This window comes from Aedes albopictus, chromosome 3, assembly GCF_035046485.1.
Source record: "Aedes albopictus strain Foshan chromosome 3, AalbF5, whole genome shotgun sequence".
In the NCBI taxonomy this organism is placed as follows: domain Eukaryota; kingdom Metazoa; phylum Arthropoda; class Insecta; order Diptera; family Culicidae; genus Aedes; species Aedes albopictus.
Genome location: NC_085138.1, coordinates 286,247,065 through 286,263,272, shown reverse-complemented (window position 1 = coordinate 286,263,272; position 16,208 = coordinate 286,247,065). Strand labels below are relative to the sequence as shown.

The 16,208-nt window shown below is 40.1% G+C and overlaps 1 protein-coding gene across 1 annotated transcript in view; it reads left to right on the top strand.

Annotated features, from left to right (window-relative positions):
• Positions 1 to 546: 546 nt before the first annotated feature.
• The window catches only part of LOC109418781 (frizzled-2), a 155,980-nt gene continuing 140,318 nt past the window's right edge, over positions 547 to 16,208 (top strand). The window contains exon 1 of the mRNA XM_029857133.2: positions 547 to 1,996. The gene's annotated coding sequence lies outside the window, so the exon portion shown is untranslated. The remainder of the gene's footprint in view (positions 1,997 to 16,208) is intronic.

Below are 16,208 nucleotides of genomic sequence, written 5' to 3'. Positions count from 1 at the left end.
ATGGCTTGTTCTCTTGGCTTGAATATTTTCCTCTCTTCGAATACATGCATACCAGGTTGGGTGCTGTCACTACAGTGATACCAGTGAGAGAGCATAAGACCGTGGACCGGTCCGGCCTGTCGAGAGGGTTGACGTGCATGGAATGGGCGCAGTGTAATGTTATTGCAGCGATTGTATGGAGGAAAATAACAATGGTGGATGGGTGGTATAGAGCATAAATCAGGCCAAACATTTCAATAGGTCCTATCTGCATTTGAGAGGCTCTCTTTGTTCACTTTCTCTTTCAATTATTGCAATGTAATGGTACACTTTTCAACTATTTTTGCAGTACAAATCAAAAGACGATTGTTTTGACCATCGTTCAATGCAAGGAGACAATCATAATACAAATAAACAGCTGAGATATTAACGAAAGAGAGGGAAACCAAAGAGAGCCTCTCTTCTGCACATTGGACCTTTAGACATGTTTGGCCTGAAATGAGAGAATCTGAACCGGGAGAGTGTGAGAGAGTAGATTGAGCATCAAGCGATACGGGGCGAACAGCATACGCGTACAGAACAGTTCGCTGTTTACTGCCGTGAAGTTTAGTTGAGTTTCGAACGTTCAGCAATACAGACGGGCCTTGTTTATCGGTCGTCCAGCACTTCGCTCTCGGTTCAGCGACACTCGGATTGATATGGCGGATTAAGAGGGAGACTAGAAATTGTTATCGGTAGCCGCGGTGTAGTGTCACGGAAAATATAGAACAAACGGGTGCAGATTTACGTGGAAGTGAACTACAAAATGGTGCGGTAAAAGTGCGCACAGCGTACAATGACAGTGTGAGGCATTACAGGGAAAAATCGAAGCGTAACACTCGCCTCAAGTGTGTACACGGCAAAAAGAGAAGAAAACAGCGCGGAAAATCATAGCACAGAAGTGCTCTTGTTTGTGGCATTGTTTTGTGATTGATTTGAAAGTGAAGCGACATTCACCCTTCACTCTGGAAGTGGAAGACGGCTCCGTACCGAAGAATACAGTCGTCGTTTGACGAGACGTTCGAATAGGAAAACAGTGTCGTAATGTCAACTGCAGTTTGACGGAAAAGTCTGCGATTTTGCTCCGACGGAAGACGAGTGCCAGAACAAAAGTGAACGGTAGCTGTCATATCGTAGGTGAAATACGTGCGTACTGACAACCGTACTACGCAAGCTCCTGAAGTGCGTAGTGTTTTCGTCGGCTGAGGAGAAATACGCACGGGTTGTTGTTGTTGGACGAAGAAGCAGCGAATACGGGTGAAACAAAATTACAACCTTGTCCCGAATATTTGGGGGTTTGCTCGTCTCGTTTGTGTTTTTATTTTTTCGCGGTGTTGTACGCTGAAAATATCGTGGTCCTGTACGGGTGGTGTGTAGTCTACAGTCGAAAACGATTCGCTAATGTGCTAAGCACATGTGATACAGAACAGAACCGAACGCAGCAGTAACAACAAAAGGATTATACGTTGGTCCAACCAATAATACTGGCAGCGCGCAGCAGTCAGTGTGACAATCAGACACAGGCAGTCGAGATTGCAAGCGGTAGATGTGTGATTTTGGGGGGTGAGTTTATACGACCTGATATCGAGAACAAGCTCTGGCGGCGACGTCAACGACGGCAACAACTGTGTGCCGTGTGCGATGTGTGACAGCCGTCGTCGTCGCCTTGTGATAGCGAAAATCGTGAACCCCTCTGCTGTGAGCTGTGAGCTGTGAGCTGCACTAAAAAACAACAACAGTTGTGCGGTGTGTATAATACAATCATCGTCGTCGTACTCAGATATACGTGCGAAACGTGTGCGCTGCAGTAGTACAGCCGGTGCGTATACAGCATAGCCAAACGGGGTGACAAGTTGTGTGGAGTGTTTTTATTTTTTGTACGTAGAAGAAATACAAGAACGCGCGGGAGGATACGGAGAGAATAGTGGCAACAGCGAGTAGCATCATCGCTTGGGACCTGGACATCGCGCTATTGAAGGTAATCGTCGGATTGAGGTTTATGGCGAATGGATTAAATCGATTTATTATTATGGAGGGATGGGTATCGGGACGTTAGAGGGTGTTCGGGGGCCGTAGAGGAACTGCCGCCGGCGAGGAAACGACCATAAAATGTGGCTACCATACATCAGAGGTTCAGTGGTTCATCAGCTACTGGAATTCGGTAATCGTTGTCGACCGTAATGATGAGTGCCGATAGCGGCTTAAGTAGGGTTTAGACTTTTATGACCTCCAGCGCGCATATTGGGCGTGATTGTGTGAGTTGGTATGGCAAGTCCCAGGCCGGATTTATCTGGGTAATATGAACATTGAATGGCGATTGGACTTTTGATCAATCGTTCTGTTTTCGTTATCGATTTCAAGTTTCCCTTACGGAAGTGATAAGATTATGGGTAGCACTATCGCTACGTGGCCTGGGATATGTAGCAATTTTGAAAGGAAAATAACACCCTTTGCGATAATTACGCGGACACACAATGACGGTTAATGAGGTTTGGCTGCTGAGCTTTACATTGTTTTGATGATAAGGTTTCTTTCAATCACAGTAAAACTCTGCAACCAATTAGAAAATATTGTTTAACATGAGAATCAAAGATTCGTAAATGTTTGTAATGCATGTCTTATTTGGCTTCAAAATATTGAACTCATGGCCAGTGGGTATATTGGGTATAAATAAATCCATATTGTTATATATGGTAAAGTTGCTGAATTAAAAACTTTCAGAAGATACTGTAACTTTTTACCCTACAACGAACATCTGCGTAAACTCATGCAGATGCTGTACATTTCAATATCAACCATGGGCGAGCGAAAGCATCATCATTGACAGCATTTACCAGTATTGTACGTTAAGAATGCCAAAGTTTATTAAATACACGAGAAACATTGGCTCTAACACACTGAGGATAAGTGGTTGCCACACTTCTAAATTGATAATGTTCATGTGTGTTACAATACATAGGGTAACGGTTGAATTTTGGACCCCTAGAGGACATTAGTTTGAATTTAAGTGAAAATTAAACTGATTCAGAGGGTATTTACACATAATGATGATGTTAGTATGTTCGTAAAAGCCTTCACTGTCCGTTAAAAATACCCACAAGGTAATTTCTGGCTGAAAATTTGATGAAAATAACTGATTTTTGAAGCATTAGTTTTCACTGTTTTGGGCACCCCAATATACTTTGGATCCTCTTCAGTATATATTTTGGACACCCGGTGTTTAAACTCGTTTGAAACTAATTTGGAAGAATATGCCGCTTGAATATGCTGGATTACATCCTAATTACTTGATTGACAAAGGCTGCTTAGACGAACTTTGCGAATTTAATGCGCTAGAATGATAAACGTTTTTGTTTACATCTGCAAGTTTCATCAGCACCGCAATCTCTTTTTGTAAGCATGATGCGACGCTCGCACGGATGACGAGATTGGCAAAAAATAATTTCAATGCAAATAAGGATATTTCCAGTGAGGAAATGATTGCTGCCCGTGCAGAGCAATCTTATTTAGCGAATGATTCTAAAAAATTCCGTCATCTCATCATTAAATCTGTGTAAGTTGTGATAATACGACCCAGGGGGTCCAAAATATATGGGGGTCCAAATTATATTGGTTACCCTATATGACATTGATGCTTACCAAGTCTGCGAATTTTGGGCCTGCAAAATATATGAAAAGGCAGTTCGAACTACATACATGATTTTGATGTTATTCGCTATAGCATAATAATAAGTTTCTATCCTAAATATGGCGTACAATTTAAGATTGTCATCTCAGTAACGGAACCAGTACCCCGAGGACTACTGGTCAGCTAGAAGACTCTCCAACACTGAATCTTTTCTTTTTTGAAGACTTTTAGAAATCAAGTAATAGCTATAATAAATAACGAACTACATGTTTAATATTTCTAACAAGAGAAGACTTAGTTTATGACATATGACAGCAATATCTGAGCTCACTTTCTCACTGGTTCATGTATTCTGACCGTCTCTGAGACTACATAGAGCCAAAGTAAAACATCTCCATCCTTGGCAGCTGCTCGCTTTAGCCTTGATCCAGGCCGAATCCAGACTTTCCCATCGGCTTTCTCCTCAACAAGATCCTGACAAAAGTTTTAATCTGCGGACATCCCACAAATACTAAAGAGATCGTCATCAACTTGCCAGCTATCTTTGGGGTTTTGAAATGGCTGATGGCACCTTACCTTACCTTACCGGTCAGACTAAGGCCTGAGTGACCTCTGCTGTGCATAGGAGTCGTCTCCATTCTGCTCGGTCCATGGCTGCGTGTCTCCAGTTCCGTACTCTGCGAAGGGTCCGCAGATTGTCCTCCACTTGATCGACCCACCCAGCTCGCTGCGCACCACGTCTTCTTGTATCGGCCGGATGACTCTCGAGAACCATTTTAGTCGGGTTGCTATCCGACATCCTGATGACGTGACCCGCCCTCCGTAACCTTCCGGTTTTCGTGGTGTGGACGATGGTTGGTTCTCTCAGCAGCTGATGCAGTTGGTGGTTCCTTTACATTCTCCAAATCCCGTCTTCCATCTGCACTCCGACGTAGATGATACCCAGCACCTTCCGTTCGAAAACTCCAAGGGCGCGTTGGTCCTCTGCACGTAGAGTCCATGCTTCGTGCCCTGCCCATAGAGGACTACCGGTCTAATCAGCGTTTTGTAGATAGTTAACTTCGTGTTATGGCGAACTTTATTCGATTGTAGAGTTCTGCGAAGTCCAAAGTAAGCTCAATTTCCTGACACAATGCGCCTCTGAATTACTCTGCTGGTGTCGTTGTCTGCGATGACCAGTGAGCCCAAGTACACGAATACTTCAACCGCTTCGATGTTATCACTGTCGATAGAATTTCGGGGTGGCGGGTGCGGTGATTTGGTCTTGCTGGCATTAACGGTTGTAGATTTCGGCCATAGGAGCCGCAGAACGCCGCAGAGGAGCGTTCGGCCACGTACTGTTGCTCTACTTGTCATACCGCCTTTGGGATAGTAGGGCAACAACATCAGCTGAATTGAATTCGTTCATATGCTGCATATAGTGATGTTGGAAGCCCATCAATTAGGTAAACGGTCTATCGTCCCCTTCATGATCTCCTCAATATATAAGGAACAGTAGCGCCGATAGTGTGCGTCTAGGTGTGCATCCAATATTTGAGCTATATGAATGTAAAACTTGCAGGCATAATCGTCTCTTTTCAATTCAAAAGCTAGACCAAGGGTACTTTTTGAGTCTAACATGTTATAGATATAGTTCCTAAAACTCTCATGATTCTCAAGCCCTCCCCAAAACAACAAGTGCACACGGTGCCCCCACAGACCGTTATTATAAAATAAAAATGTCCATCAAAACTTAGTTCAGGGATCGAATCCTGGTGCCATTCTGCACCCCTGGGCATATTTTTAAAATAATCCCTAGGAGGAATCTCGAGAAATCTTGATTTGATGTTTTATACTAAGAAATTTCAAGGAAATCCATGTTCAGCTTGAACAATATTGATTAAATACCTACAAAAAATGTCCCCAAAGTGTTCAAATTTGTTTCAAACCAGTATATATTTATTACTACTACTACTACTCACCTTACTCAATTAACTGACTAGACTGACATAAGTATGTTTTTGTAAGCCATGCATCGGTTTTAACGTGAGCATTAAAAAGCGATTTTCCCCCATTGTTTTACGAACATATTTTACAGCTACGTTTTATACATTAAAATTTTCCCCAATTCCACAACATGTTTACTTTTTGCACTCCAATTTTCATAGCGATATCAGCATTCACTGTGGTGTTATGGCAATAAATATGAAAAAGTGTTGAAGTTAAACATTTTTTTTGCTATAATTTTCTACCTTATCTACTGAGTTGATTAAGAGCGTTGTGGTGTGTCTCTGTGCTCCGTTGAGATAAAACCGATCAAAATGCATACTGATATATCTTTCCTTATCAACCAAATGTAGGGAAAACTTAAGTGATTAAAAAAAAATATTCTTAAGCTGGGTGCGGATTTCAAAAAAAAAAAAAAAGTTGCATCGTATTTCTTCTCGTGTAAATAATAGTCTTTCGAACATGTAGTCATCTTTCATATAAATAGCGCCAAATTTTGGCTAAGGATATCCTAGTTTATAAGAAAATATCATTTGGAAGATGTTATTCCACTACGACATTAATCTACAACAACGCATTATGTAATTCATAATTATACTTATAATTACCAATTATATGTCGTACTTTCCTGTTCTCCCAAAATTGATGTACTATTAGATCTTCATTTGACACATATTTCTCAGTGATTTTCTAGTGTTCATGTGCAAGAATATTTAGCACTTTTCATTTAAAAATGTTCAAAATTCTAGACAATATCAGAGCAAATCAAAGATATCCGTACACATCGTAGTTCCCTCGTAAAAATGTCCAATACAAATATAATATATTAGGGGGATTCACTTAACAGCGTAAACTGATTAAACTGATTAAACGTCGCGATCACCAAGGCAATCTTTGATTATTTCATTCGCAAAATCATGAAACATTTCAAATAAGCAGAAAATCATGGCTTACGCAGCAATTTAATCTGTTTAGTGAGTACCCCTATTGTATTGTTACATTACAATACATTCGCAATACATTTCATTGTAGGTACCATACAGAAGACAATATATATACAATATAACGTATAGATATGCATCATAAAATGTATTAATAATGAACATTTTACAATATAATATACAGGTTGTTAAGTATCGTAATAATACAAAAAATATGTTTTTCTCTAACAAATCTGAAACGCAAGCCATACATTTTATTATTTTAATATTGTTTGAAATTTTAATATTGTTTGAAATTTTAACACAATACATAGAAAGTATTGTTGTATAACCATACAAAAACAATATAATGAATTGTTGACAATATAATGTATTGTAGTATGTATGTAGTATGTAGTATGTATTGCTATGTATTGTATTTGTATTGGAATTTTTATCCGGGTTGCTACTCCGTGATTGACCAGAGCAAGCGAAGTTGCACAGAGAACCAATGAATGTAAAGCTTGGGACTAGTTAATCATTCTTAATGTGCACAATTCGAGAGTTCAACATTGACAGTTCAACATTGAGAGTTCAACAACGGCGCTGGCCACGTCCTTACGGTCGTTAATTGTGTTGCAATACTCGCCCATATAGGAACGTTGCATTTACAGCAAGAAATAATACAATACTAAACACTGAGCGCCCCTGTTCAAAATGCTAAGCAATATCGAAACAAAAGAACAAATTTGTTTTCGACTATTGTGACAGAAAACGTTATTCAATTTAAGAAAACTGCCTTCAAATGCCTGCTCCAGTTTTGTAACCCTAACAATTGTGTTGGTAATCAAAAGCACGCACAACAAGCAACGTTTTTTTTTGCTAAGATTTCTTTTCTGACTTTTGTACACTGTACACATATTTGGCAGATAATCCTGAGCTACCGGATTATGTAAGTGTAAGTTATTCAAATCCAAACTCAGCTAATTTCTAATTATGATTCTATATATTAAGATCGTATATCGTATACACCATAACGCACTTAATCAACCCAGTAGAAAATTGTAGGAAAAAAATATGTTTCAACACTGTTTCACATATATTGCCATAAACCCACAGTAAACGCTAATATCACTATGAAAATTCGAATGCAAATTGTAAACATGAAGAATCGGGGGACATTTTATTGTAATGTAATGTATAGATTTGGAAGTAAAATATGTTTATGAAACAATGATGAAAAATATTTTCAAATGCGTTCATTAAAACCTGTTCATGGCTTAGAATAACATACTTAAGTCAGTTTAATCAGTTAATTGAGTTGGGTGAGTAGTAAATATGCATAATTTAAGTGACGTTAATAAATATATACGGGTTTAAAACAACTTTGAACACTTTGGGGATATTTTTTGTTGGTATCTAAGCGATATTTTAAAATGTGAACATATATTTCCTTGAAATTTCTTAGAATAAAACATCAAATCGAGATTTCTCGAGTTTCCTCCTAGGGATTATTTTAAAAATTTGCCCAGAGGTGCAGAATGGCACCAGGATTCGATCCCTGAACTAAGTTTTGATGGACATTTTTATTTTATAATAACGGTCTGTGGGGGCACCGTGGTGCAAGTATGAGATTTGTGTATCATGCCCAACTCCATATTGGAGTTTTTTTTTGTCAGTTATCAGTTATCACGTTTATCATAAACTGAGGGTTTAAACTTCCCAACATTTCGAAATACCTCATGTCATTTGAGAGAACGTTATTGAACCTCCAATGAACCCCTCGGAGTCTCCGTCCGTCGGCTTCCATAGCCGGTAGATGAAAGCCGACGGCCAATGAGACTCAACTGTACATATTATGAAACAGACCGCACCGATATGGAGCGAACACAGCACCACTAAAGAGCAAATGATCGCGATCGGAAATTCCGTGGAATGCAGATCACACAGTCAGTGGCGGCGGCCGCCGTCTGTCCTCATGATCTGCGTCAGATCGACAGACCGGCCGACAGACGAACAGACAGACAGTCAGTGTCAGTGCAGTGCACCAGCAGCGCAGCGCAGCGATTCGGTGTCCCGTCCACCGTCCACCGCGGCCCAGGTTCCTTCACCGACCGCGCCGCAGTCAACAAACCGTGAAAAGCCTCACTCCTAACGAGCCAAGCGAGCGGTTCTCATTGTTATGAATAATTAATTATGTAAATTAGCTTCATATCGGTGCGATGGGATGGATGGAAAACCGGCGCAAACATTCAAAACACATGTTATCCGCGATTTCTCTTCGTCCGTCGTCGTCGTCGTCGTGGGTCGTTGTCTCAGGCAGTCGTCCCAGCCAGACGTTCGGCGCAAGACAGGGCGAATCGAAAGAAAGTGGCAAACTGCGATTGCAATAGGCTGATTTTCCCATCATAGCTGTCAAAACAACGGCCGGATTAGAGCAGATAAGCTCGTTGTTATGCTTTGGCATCTTTGCCCCCCATTTACGGCGTTGATTCGTCCGGTCCGCGTTCGTCCGTCGATGAACGATGAAAAGGCAGACGTCAAGACGGTAGAGTCACCTAGGGTACCTAGCTACCTAGTAGCGGAGGTGATTTGACGCAAGGTTGCACTCGCATCGTGAGCCGTGAAAACGTGGCCATCTCTGACAAGATGTAGAAGGACAGGTGAGCTCGTTTCATGAAATGATTTTATTATAAAAAAAAACGATAGTTGCCTTGATGATCTGCTCAACAATAATAATCAACCTACTAGGGTATTGTGGTATAAAAAGTGTAGAATCAGCTTAAAGTTGAAATACACGATAATAAAAATAAAATAAGATTTTACTGAAGTTCAATCAAAGATTTCTCTAGTAGTTCAAGCAATGATTCTTCAATATTTTTTCTAGGATTCCTCCAGGAATTTCTTAAGAGATTCGTCCACAATTTTCCTTCAGGGATTGCTTCAAAAGCTTTTTCAAGGGTTACTCCTGATCGAGTTCATTCAGCAATTCCTCCAGAAAGTTCTTTAATAATTCCTCTAGGAACTCCATCAAGGATTCATTCAGAAATTTATTCAGGGTTTCATTAAAGGGGGAACTTAGGGTTAAGGACATTTTTCGAACATTTCTGAAGAAGTTCTTTTAGTGGTTTCTTCTGGTGTCGATTCAAGGATTCTTGTTGAAGTTCCTATAGAGATTTCCCCACTAGTTTTTTTTTTTTTCTTGAATTCCTCCAGGAATTCCTTACGGGATTCATCTAGAAATTTCTTAATGGTTTACTCCAGAAATTTCTTATGAATTTCTTGCAAGATTTCTTTTAAAGTTTCTTGAGAGCTTTCTTCTAGAATTCCTTGATGGATTTCTCCAGGAATTCCTTCAGGAATTCTTATAGAAACTCCTTCTGAGATTTCCTCAGGAATTTCTTCAGAAATTTTTCCTTGAATTCCTGGACGTATTTGTTTGGGAATTCCTTGAGGGGTTTCTACCGGAACTTCTTCAGGAATTCCTCCGGGAACTCCTTCAGATATTTCTCCAGGGATTCTTCCCAGATTATCTCCAGGAACTCTTTAAGCGGTTCGTGTAGGATTTCATTCAGGATTTCTTCCTTGAATTCTTTCTAGTCTGAGGGAAAGGTTTTTTCATTCACTCTTTCATGGATTTCTCAAACAGGGTGTCTACTACCTGGAAAAAACCTGGAAAAACCTGGAAAACCTGGAATCCTCAGGGAAGCTTTTTTAACAGGGAAAAACCTGGAATACTCATGGAATATCTTGAGTACTCAGTATGAGTATGAATAAAAACCAGGTTGTAAAAATTTATATAGAAATTTCTGTTTCGTCTGTGGTGAACCTTGTTTTGTGGTGGAAGAGGGAGCACCAGGCGACGACAAACAAACTGCTTCCAAACTTTGGATTTTATTAGCCCTCAAGAGGCACACGCCTGCTCGGGAGAGAACTTCAGCTACTATTCCATAAAATCTCCCTATTCCGTTAAGCTATTCCTTGTTTAAATTTCTAATTTCTCAGCAATAATTTAGTTTTTAGTTTGTTTTGGCTGTTGTCATTTTGCTGAGAATCTAGATGCGTTCACTGCCAGGAGGCTCGATTCCAGAGTCTTTTAGTGTGGGGGAGAGTAGAGGAACGCATGAAAAATATCGCTATAAGGGTTTTTTTCCAGAAATTTTGTCAGGGCTTCTCTGAAACTTCTACCTCCTGGAATGTCTACCAGGATTTCTTATAAAATTCCTTCCGCATGTTTGACGCTATTTTTTCGTGGTATTCCTTTTTCATTTTTTTCCAGAAAGGTATGCTTCCGGACTTCTTCCAGGATTCCTGAATTCCAACCGATTTCTCCTGGAGTTTTTCACGGGGATACTATTTCTTCCCGGAGTTCCTCCAGTGTTTTGTTTAAAGAAATCTTCTTAGGATTTCTACCAAAATTTATCCCGAATAGTGTATAAGAATTTCTGTCGGGATAAATCGTAGAATTTCTTTCGGCATTCCTCATGGAAATTTTACACGATTCCTTCCGGTGTTCCTCTTGGGACTTCCCCAGAATTTCTTTCGGAGTTGCTAAAGGAGATATTCCTGAGGTTTCTACTAAAGTTCCTCCAAGGCATGGTTTCTGAAGGAGTTTTCACGAATTTACTGCAAGAGTTCCTCAAAAGATTTCTTTCATTTTTTTTCCTGTAATATCTTCAAACAATTGCTTTGGGTTTTCTTCAAGATGTTTTTCCTGGTCTCCTACAGGAATTTCTTAAAAGTATTAGCGAGTTTCATTTTGAATTATTACCTGAGATTTCTCTCGGAGTATCTCCTGAAACTTCTTTCAGAAGATTCCTTCCGGTTTTGGTCATGAGATGTGTCTCAGAGTTTTTTCTTAATTTACCCTGGACTTTCTCCTAATATTTTTTCCCCGAGTGCCTTCTGGGATTTCCATTGGAATTATTGCTGATATTTCTCGTTGAATTCCTCTCTTGTATTCTTTCAGAGCCAGGCTGTTCCTTGTAGTTATACCAGATTTCTTGCAGTGATCCACCCGAGATTTTTTTACAGATATTCTCTGCATTATTCCCAAAATTCTTCTCGGAATCTTTACCAGAAATTGTCCCAAGATAGTGGATACTCCTCTAGAGATTTCTCCCAAAGTTATTGCAGGGATTCTTCTACGGGTTTTCCTCGGAATGTCTCCTGCGATAACTTACGAAATACCTTATAGGAAATACTTGGAGAAATATTCGAGGGAATTCAAATAAAATTTTGCGAGAAACTCCGCAAAGTGTTATTGAAGAAATCTCGACAGGAACTTCAGGAAAAACCTGAGAAAAAATGAGTCATCTCAAAAAAAGTTCTAGGTAATAGTAAACCCGAGAAGAAATAATAAGGAAATCCAAGGAGGAATTCTGAAAACCTCATGGAATCTTGAAAGCAGCTACGGAAGAAGTTCCGCGAGGAAAACATGAGAAATATCGGAAAACTATCGGTAAAAATCCCGACATAAACTATTGGATAGCTATCCCGGGAAACCACTAAAAAGACACGGACACTGGTTTCAGCCGGCGGCTGTACCGATTCAACGAAACTTAACACGGATAAAAAGCTATTCTCGTGAAAAATTTCATCGCTCGGAGCGTGAATCGAATCCTCATCCATCCGGATTCTAACCGCATGGCTACGAGGCTCAACCAATGAAATTCTTGAAGAAACTTTGAATAGTTTTGGATGGATCTTCAGGAGGAATCCAACGAGAATCTCTGAAAGTACATCGGAAAACCTTTGCAAGAAATATCGGGACATACTCAAACAGATATCTCGTGAAAGAATCCTGCAGAAAACTAGGAAGAAACTTTGGAAGAAATTCCAGGAATTACGCTCAGAAATCATGAGAGAATTTTTGAAGAGCAGGGGAACTTACGTATTTTCGGCAGTTTTGTTCTCTTCGTCATGGTTTTTTTTTAAACCTGCTGAACTTAGAGTTGGCATTAAATCCTTCCCAACCAAGCTGAATATGACCAAGTTTCAGGCAATTTGGCCGACATAAATCCCTCATGACGAAGAGAACAAACCTGCCGATGATACCCTTTATAATTTTTAGAAAATTAGAGTTATTTTTTTAATTAAAAACTTTCAAAAATTCATCTGGAAAAACCTGGAAAACTCAGGGAATTTTATTTTGAATTATGAGTAGACACCCTGTCAAAAAAACTTCTTCAGAGATTTCTCCAGGGAGTCTAGAGGAATTGCTTTAAGATTTTTTCTTGAATTCCTCCAGAAATTGCTTCAGGGATTTTCCTGGAAATCTTTGAGGAGAAACTTTTGGATTTCTTGGAGAGATTTCTTCAGAAACTCCATCAAGAATTTCTTCTCGAATTAAGATTTTCTTCAAGAATTTTATTATTAGCTCTTTATTATGAGGAAATTCAGCCCGAAGCCATTCCTCAGGAACTACATACTTCAGGTTATTCTCCAGGATCTTCTTCACGGATTTCTGAAGGAACTCCTTCGGAGAATTCTCCAGAGATTTCTCCAAGAACAAATCAAAGATTTTTGCAAAAAAAAAATCTCCTTGAATTCCTAGAGGATTTTTTCTGGAGTTCATTGATAAATATCTTCATAAACACCTTCAGGGATTCCAGGAACTCTTTCAGTGACTTCTCCAGGAGTCCTTCGGGAATTCATCAAGGAATTCCTTCTTGGATTTTTTTTCAGGGATTTTCATAAAAAGTTTGAGGGGCTTCTGGAATTGCTGGAGATATTTATCCAGAAACTCCATCAAGGATTTGTATTTGCACATCATCAGAGAATTCTCCAGGTAGTCCTCCATGGATTCCAGAGAATTTTCTCCTGTAACTGCTGGAGAGATTATTCCAAAAACTCCTTCGAGGAATACTCTTGGAGCTCCATCAGGGATTTCTTCAGGCAATCTTTCAGAAATTCTTCGGAAATTCCTCCTGGAAAATTTTCAGGGATTTCTCTTTAAATTACTAGAGAGCAGTCTAGTGGAGGCTCGACTGTATTCTCCAGAAGACACTAACCCCGTCTCGAAACGTTGGGCAAGTGATGAACATCGTTTGCTAATTTCAAGACTGCGTAGCCGTTTTTAATGATAGTTTACAAGAGAGTTTTCCCAAGAATTCCATCGAAATTTTGTCCAAGAACTCTTTTAAGGTTTTCTCCAGAAACTAGTCCAGGGACTTCCCCAGGAAATCCTTCAGGAATTTTTCTCCAGAAAATCATTGAGGGATTCCTACTGGACTTCTTTGAGGGATTTCTTCTTATGTTCCTTGAGCGATTACTCGTGTAATTCCTCGAGGGATTTCTTCAGGAGTTTCTTTATTGTTTCACCCAGGAAGTTTTATGAAGTCAGGTATAGGCTATATCGCCAATTACCCTTAAAAACTCGCTAATTGTTGCACACTCAATGCTTCTCTTATGAGGTTTGCAACAATTTACGAGTTTTTAAGCTGTGCAACACTTGGTGTTTTACCCTACATAACGTATCATCAGTATTTTCCAAGGTATTTTCCATTCTAGAATTTTTGGAATTTGACCTGGAAAAGCCTGATCACGATTGAATAGACATCCTGAATAAGAAAAGTACCAAATAAAGTCGTATAATCATCGCAGTGCGCAGCTATGCGAATTCACTTTACGAGTCTGCTCTCACGCGTTAGGGAATAAGTTGATGAACTCAATAAAAACCTTACAAAAGTTGAGTTGTATTCTTATACTTTACTAGATTCAAAGCAAAAAATTCAAAAAATAATATCATATATATCGCCCCCTTAATTCTAGAACTAGGTAACTCGTTTTGGAAAATGCGGATAAAAATGGCTGGTAAAGCTTATCCTGGTATAAAACAAACTCAATGTAGGTCTTGAAAGTTTTCGGATTTTCAACTGACAAACTTGTGTTTATTGTGGTGTTCGTTCAGATATAAACAAATTTCTTGCGATTTCTCAAAACCAGTTACCTAGTTCTAGCTTCAAGGGGACGATATGTGATGAAAATTGTTGTCCATCCTCCGTGTATATATGCGAAAGTAACTTAAAAAAGTACTCAATACGATGTAATGCGTGCATGCTTATAAGCATATATGGGACTCTTGAACTCTAGGTTGTCTGGGTTGTATACCGAATTCACTAATAATAAACGAAATGTCTATGCAATCTATTTGAACCTTCAGAAATCTGACAGCACACTAGAATTCCCCAATAAAATCATCGGAGAATAAATAACACCAGAACTTGAGTACTTGATCTTCGAATTCGTCGCGAATAATCGCCAAACCCACTTAAATACTTAAAATAATTAGGTCAAAAATTCTGTCATGTAATACAAGATATTGTATGACTTCTTCTAAAAATATTTTCTGCGATTATTTTGCTGCCACCTCTTAGGAAAAAAAAGCTACGTTAATACTATTACGGGTTGCAACTAGATCGCGAAAACCCATGCCCAAAGATAATTCCACAACAAAACAAGCAAAATTCATAAATTTTCAATTTGCTCCATTTTTCCACACCTACACCGTTGTTGTTCCGTTGCATTGCGTTGTTACTTAGTTGATCGATAAACGGCGTGCGGCAGCAACGTGTGTGGGACAACGGGAACTCCGCACCATCATCGAAAGGTTTGGGAATTTATCGTCTTTGTTGTGCAGCGCGCCTCCTCCGCATTGTTTGTCTGGGTCTGGTACCTATAGCGATCTAGCTAGCTAGATACTGGTGGGAGCTGCTCGACTGTCTGTTGCATGCAAAACTCCAATAGCTCCCCCGCGCTGCGCCGTCGCCGGTCGTCCGGTGCTGTGTGACCGTCTGCAAGCCAAAGCCTGTCAGACAGACAAGACATAGTCTTCGGCTGCAACCCCCTTCGCGTAGACCCAGACAACTCCTAAGGCTTGCGGTTTTCTGCACTCTGTAACCTGGTGTCTAAATTTACTAAGAACTTCCGTAGGGGTGGTGGTGGGGGAGCGAGACGGTTGAATGTAGGGCTATGCGCTATGAATATTCATGCTTCCTACATTTCCCCGAGCTGTAGGTTGTTTGTTAGTTCGAACGTGTGCATGTTTCCCATTTGATGAGAATCTACACATATGAGAAAAATTATGCCGATGACGATGATTAGGACGGATGATGATGATGACGATGTTCGCCATAGGCTGCCAGCAAAAGTCGTCATGGTTTACAATGGTGCGAGAACGCAAACCCATATTCTGTTCGTTGTTTGTAGACACATGACGAGTGCCTCAAATGGATTGGTATTACTCTTAGTACCTATCAACGCAACGTAATGGAGAAAACATTTGCTATCACTTAGCTACATATCTACTCTGTTGTTTGATGGCCTTACACCGGCACATTTTGGCTCGTGGCATGAAACCGTTGCTGGTTGCATCCAGCTTCTGGTAAAACTTCCGTGACTCTAGAGAACGGCACAGCAGTTCCGTCTCTTTGTACACCAATTCCTGCAAGAGGAGTTTCTTCTGCCGGAAGTGGTGGATCTGCTGCTTCCGTTTCCGCTTGAAACGATCCATGTTCTTCCAAATCCCATGCTGCAGCAAGGCCACCCACGCTGCGTTCTTCTTCTCCAAAATCTCGCTAGACTTCTTATCGATTCCATCGTTGTTTTGACTCCGTTTGACATACCCGAAAGTGCTCTCGGCTGTGTCACTGAAG